Below are 6,582 nucleotides of genomic sequence, written 5' to 3'. Positions count from 1 at the left end.
CAGATCCCTTGGGAGGTGGGTGCCAGAGCAGGCACCTGGCACCATGCTCCATGCAGAGGAGGGTGGGAGGATGGGCCAGTGCACAAATGGACCAGTGCAACATGGGAAGTCACATGTCCAAGGGCAACCCAAGGTCAAAGGAAGTGGGAGCGTTAACATGGCCAGGAGCCAACGGGTATAGGCCAAACCCATGGTTAGAGGGACGGACTGGGGCAGTATCTGGTCGCCATGGAGCATCCTGCAGAGGTCAGAAGTCCCTCGCCCACAAGTGTGTCCCTGAGTCTTAAAGAGGCACCTGCCTGAAACTGTGGGAGACGCAGAGGGATGCCACCTCAGCTGCATGCACAGGGTGGACCACCTGCTGCAGGAAGATGGGCGGTTAGGAGGCAAGTGGGGCGCGGAGCCTTCTCCAGGGTGCAGAAAGGACAGACAGGAGAGCTTGCTCGTTGGCTCACATGCTAACCCGCGGGGTCTGCACTCATGGGTATAGTTTCCAAGGCCAAGTGTCAGACTCAGTTTGTGGGCCACCAGTTTTCAATCCCTACACAATGTTCAGGCCACTAAATGTTTAAATAATATCAGGACAGAGAAGTCCATCCACTTACACCAAATAGAGTAAGATTAATGAGGCAATACTGGATCATAAGAGTCTGTGGAGGTGCCTTGATCAACTTTGTGTTTGGGGAGGGGGGAAATGTTTGTCAAAGAAATGGGGATCCCTCAGATAAAGAGGGCTAAAGGGTAACTTAAGCCTGTGTCTTATCATCCACCATTTACGAGAGAAGCAGAGAGGAAAAACCCACACTCACTGCCTTAAAGGCTAGTGCTGCCCCCTGCTGGTTAGAGAGGGTGGCTGATACATTCCCTCTTCTCCCTAGAGCAGTGGTTCTCAACCTTCCTGATGCCGTGACCCTTTAATACAGTTCCTCATGTGGTGGTGACCCCCAACCATAAAATTATTTTCATTGCTACTTCATAACTGTAATTTTGCTACTGTTATGAACGTAATGTAAATATCTGATGTGCAGGATGTATTTTCATTGTTACAAATTGAACATAATTAAAGCATAGTGATTAATCCAAAAACAATATGTAATTATATATGTGTTTTCCGGTGGTCTTAGGCGACCCCTGTGAAAGGATCATTCGACCCCCAAAGGGATCAAGAGCCACAGGTTGAGAACCGCTGCCCTAGAGGCTGGGCTGAGGAACAGCTGTGGGAGGGGAAGTTAAACCTGAATTTCAACAAGTAACCTTTTAGTGTAAATATAGCCCATGCAATATTTGGGACACACTTGTACTAAAAACTTTTGTTTATATAATTTCAAGAGAACAGGGTACGCTGTACTTTTACTTGCCAAATCCAGTAACCCAGGGAGGAGTGTGTACGGTCAGCACTAACGAGGGGTCGGAAGAAAATCCATTGAGCTAGAGGGCAGACTGGTCTGGCATCGGGGTGGAGGGACCAGTGAGTCTGGTTAGAGAACACAGTAGGGCTGACAGAATATCCAAGGAGGCTCCCCGCCCCCCAGAGGGGCTCAGTTCGCACTGGAAAGGTGCTGTTGCAGCCACTGGTGTCAGAAGCACTGGTTCTCCGGGGCCAGAGCTGGTCTGCAGCCCCTGGGCCATCGGGAGGCAGCTGTCCAAGGCACACAGGCCACAGCCGGACATACAGAGGGAGTGAGGGCTCTGGTGTCAGTGTCAGGAGGACCATAGCGTCAGAAGGGCCACAGGACACAAAAGTCCAAAGGGGAGGGTGGGCAGAGGGAATGGGGGCTCCAGTGTGGACAGGAGGCCTACAGTTCATGAACTGTGTGGAGGGCGCTGGGTTGTGGCGGTCACAGCCAGGCCAGGTGGCCGAGGGACTGCACATATCTAGCACATCCTGGATGTCCTCACACCCTCACTGCAATCCTCCCTTCATCCTCCCCCCACACACACCAACCACCACCAGCCTGAGCAGGAGCCAGAAGCCACAGCGGAAGCCAGCCTCCTCCTGCAATGCCCCTCTAGCATCCCCTACTGAGAAAGCTTAGCAGGCCCACCGAGCAGGGAAAATGCTCACAGGAACCAAGGCCATGGTCACAGAGCCCGCATGGAAGAATAAACTCAGAGAGGCCCTACATCGATACTGATCAGACCCAGGAGGAAAGAGGAAGTGGCTCACTCACTGAAACCGCTCAAGATAAAGTTAATTACTTGAAATTTACAGAGTATGATACTGCATATATATTAGTTCTCTTTTATTTGAATATACTGCTCTATTCCTAGACTAGAGGCCTGGTGTACAAAATGCATGCAGTGGGGGGAGGGGGAATGAGGGGTCCCTCAGCCTGGCCTGCGCCCTCTCGCAGTCTGGGAGCCCTCAGGGGTCCCAGGACCCCTTGCTCCTTATCATCCACCTGCTTGCTGCTCCTTACCACTCAGCTCACTGCTCCTTAGGCTCCCGCCACCGCAACTGCATTCGCCGGCCGTGAGCCCGGCTTATGGGTGAGAGGCGCTCACCCTGTGTGAGCACACTGACCACCAGGGGGCAGCTCCCGCGTTGAGCGTCTGCCCCCTGGTGGTCAGTGCACATCATGGTGACTGATTGTTCCCGGTCATTCAACCATTAGGGTCAACTTGCATATTACCCTTTTATTATATAGGATACTAGGCCCTATATTTAGTGTCAGAAACATATAAAAACATGTTAGAATGCTATTTTGGCTCATAGAATTTCTGAAAGAGAGGTTCTGAAATAATGCTCCCATATTAGTAGTACTTTGGTTCTGCTGGTCTAAGGCTGAAACTGGGTTTTCCCATAAGGAGTTCAACTCCCACTCAGCCCTTTTTCTTTATTTCTTTTTAAAATATATTTTTATTGATTTCAGATAGGAAAGGAGGGAGAGAGAGATAGAAACAATGATGATGAGAGAGAATCATTGATCGGCCACCTCCTTCACACCTCCTACTGGGGATCAAACCTGCAACCCCGGGCATGTGCCCCTGACCGGAATCGAACCTGGGACCCTTAAGTCCACAGGCCAATGCTCTATCCACTGAGCCAAAACAGCCAGGACCAGCCCTTTTTCTTTTTAATCTTCACCCAAGGATATATTTATTGATTTTATGGAAAGAGATAGAGAAAGAGATAGAGAGAATTATCAATGTGAGAGAGAAACATCAACCCATTGCCTCACATACACACCCCAACCCGGGATCAAATCCACAACCTAGGTATGTGCCCTGGCCGGGAATCAAACCCACAACCTCTTGGTGTATGGGATGATGCTCCAACCAACTCAGCCACCCAGCCAGGACTCCCTCTCAGCCCTTATGTGCTTCCCCTGGCCCATGGCCCCTGGGTGGCATGACCTGGCCTCTGAGCTGGGCCTGAGGCTCCTCTCGGCTCCCACTGGCCCACTCCCAGGAGTTGTCCAGAATCCCAACACGCCGGTGATGTGCGTCTTATCCTCCCCAAGTCACGACCGTTCCCATCACAGATCAGTGTCCTGCAGCCACAGCAGAGGCACCGGTCACACGCTGCTTGCCATGACCCCCGCGGTGGCACCCCAACTGGCATAGCATCTGTCATTGGCTCTCTTTTGTTTTCTGCAGGAAGAGACACTTACATAAAGCACCTGCACGTCTTGAGTGCCATGTAAGTGCTATTTATTTACTTACTTATTAAATCTATTTTTATTGATTTCAGAGAAGAAGGGAGAGGGAGAGAGAGAGAAACATTAGGGATGAGAGAAAATCATTGATCAACTGCCTCCTGCACGCCCCACACTGGAGATCGAGTATGCAACCCAGGCATGTGCCCTGACCGGGAATCAAACCGTGACCTCCTGGTTCATAGGTCGATGCTCAACCGCTGAGCCACGCTGGCCAGGCTGTAGTGTTACTTAATAAATACAAGTAGATCCTTGCTGCGTTGCCTGAGGACATTGCCTGGAGGTTGCTGCTTCTCTGAAAAAGGGACCCCGACAGGCGCCCTCCTGTGGCGGAGCAGGTTGCATACGCACCTGTGTCCCCTTCTCTGGGGTTGAGGATATTTCCACTCGCAGCTATTTTCCATATGAAAACAAATATCAAGTAGGGCGAAACTTGCAATTGAATGAAAAATGAGGTAAAAAAATTCAGATGCTGCACTGCACCCCAGAGCAGGTGCGGATTCTGCCAGGGCCGGGCATCGGGAGGGGGCCGGGGACTCGTCCCTCCGTGGACGCCGGCTCGCGCTGAGAGCCTGTTCCTGCGAGTCTTTCAGAAGGAAAGGCTGGGAGCGTGGCCAGCCCCCCACTGACGCCTGTGCAGGAAGCCACGCCAGAGGAACTGCCTGCGCATCTGTGCCTCACACCTGTGGAAGGTCAAAACGGAAACACAGGCCTTTGGGCTGGGCCTACGCAGCCTGTTTTCCGAAGAACTGTTTGCAGAGACGACAAGAAAGCAGTTACTATGACTCTGGGCTGTGAATGAAAACACTGTTTAGAATTAGCATCACTGTTACGTGATCTGCACAACAGGAACGCGACCTTCCACTGATGTCATCATCCCAGTCCCTCCTCACAAATGCCCATTGTCTGTCTCCGAATGGAGCACTGTGTGGCCTTCTGCCTGAGTCTATGTTCCCCCAAACAGCTACTCCTTATTTTTAAATCTCAAGTAAATGTTGCTGCCTCTCCCTCTCAAAGGCCTTTTTGTTTCTGGGTTTACAGTGTCAATAAAATCAGGGTGTCTTGGGTGCGATTTATTCAGCCCTGTAACTACCTACCAAAGCCCCCCCCCTTCCCCCAACACCAGATGAGCACCTCTGGGGTTTTAGAGCTAGAACAATCCATAGCAGCCCGGGTCACTCGCACAGGGTGGGGCAAAAGGAGGCACACAGCTGTGAGTCTGGGGAACACGGCGTGTCCTGGTACTACTGTGTGTCAGTTATCACATTCTTTTCCATCCCAACTATAATCCTACTTTACCCGACCCTGTACTTAGTCACTGATGTCTTCTCGCCGAAGACCTCACCGCCTCAAAGCATCAAATTAGAGATGCCAAATCCGACCAGGGGGCAGGCCCAATCCTGGTCATCCATGCTCCCAGTGAGGAGTTCAAGAGCTTTTAAAACCTTTAGTCCCACCCGGAGCCCTCGCTACTCAAGGGAGTGACACCAGCACCACGCCTGTCAGCGCCACGGAGACAGTGGCCCCCTCGGCCTGGTTCGCCGCTGTCTTCGTCACCCTCTCACAGCCTCTCACAGCCTGGAGCCTGCAGCTGCATCACCTGCCAAGCAGAGCGCACGCCGCTGCGTCTCCTCTGGGCGCCTGGCTGGCCACTGTCTTGGGACAGTCCCTCGGCCTCGCTCCCCTCCCTGCAGCTATATATGACCAGGGTCCGGCCCAACCCTCCCAGTTCTTGGCACAGTTTCTGTTCTTTTCTCCAGAACTTTTCAACTTCTCCCAATTCTAACACCTACTCTTGCAAACAACCTTGATAGGAAGGACCAGGCACGTAACTCGTGAGCAAGCACATTCTTAACAGAACAGACCGACATGAAAACATCTCAACGTCCTACCGAGCGCTCTGCAGGCGCCCAGCACAGGCCTCTACGCTGCAGGACAAAGCCGACACCTCCTGGCAGCACGTGTCCAGTCGCCTCGATACCAAGCCTCCCTTTTAGCCAAACCACTGGCAGAGCCACCAGGCAAGGGGACCTCAGTGTCCCCTTTAGGAAATAAGGTTCTTTACTGGCTGCTCCTCTAGCTGCTTCATGGGAAAGTGGTGAATAAGCCGCCCCAGGAACGGTCAGGTCACAGTTCTCTTTAGGACAAAGGGGCACAGCAAGAACAGAGAAGGAGATTCGTATACAGCACGAGACAATCTGCATGCGGCCCAGAGTGGCTGCTCTGCTCTTTCCCCTGCAGGGTGCTCTGCTTGAAGCTGGATGAAGAAGAACCCAAACAGGCCCGGGGGAGCATCCTCTTTTATCCTGGCTGGGAGCCACTAGGTGTGAAATCGCATCATGACAAAGGCACATGGCCACAGCGATGGGTCACACTTTATAACCACTATCATCGCAAGCGACCCTCCATGCTACTCAAAACCATGCTGCCTGTCCCGGATGCTCTCTCCCATTTCCCCATGGCTGGTTCAGCTTCCTCCCGCTCCTGACACTTCCACCACCTCCTCCCCAATCTCATCTCAGCGGGTGACTTCCTTTTGTGCCGCACTGAGAAAGTAGGAAGAATCGAAAGAAAACGTGGACGAGATTCCAGCTCCACATCCTCTCGCGGGCCTTCCCTTCTGCACGGTGGAGGTCGCGTCCATGCTCCCAGCAACGCCAACACCGTCCTCATGGTCTGGGCCCTCGGCCTTCACCAGCTCCAGGCCAATGCCCAGCAACCTCTCCTGCTCCTGCACTACCCCTGCTCCCGCTCTACCCAAACACTCCCTCTGTGAACACAGCGTGGCAGGTGCCCGGGAGGCACGGAGAGGGATGAGCAGGTTCCAGAAGGCACACTTCCCCCATAGGTATCATTATGGAATTGTGCTACGAGACAAAGGAACCCTGTTCTCCCTGTGGGGCAGTGGGAGGAGCTAGGCGCT

Source organism: Myotis myotis, unplaced genomic scaffold, assembly GCF_014108235.1.
Source record: "Myotis myotis isolate mMyoMyo1 unplaced genomic scaffold, mMyoMyo1.p scaffold_m19_p_60, whole genome shotgun sequence".
NCBI lineage: Eukaryota > Metazoa > Chordata > Mammalia > Chiroptera > Vespertilionidae > Myotis > Myotis myotis.
The sequence above is the reverse complement of the archived record's forward strand: the minus strand, read 5'-3'. Positions refer to the sequence as shown.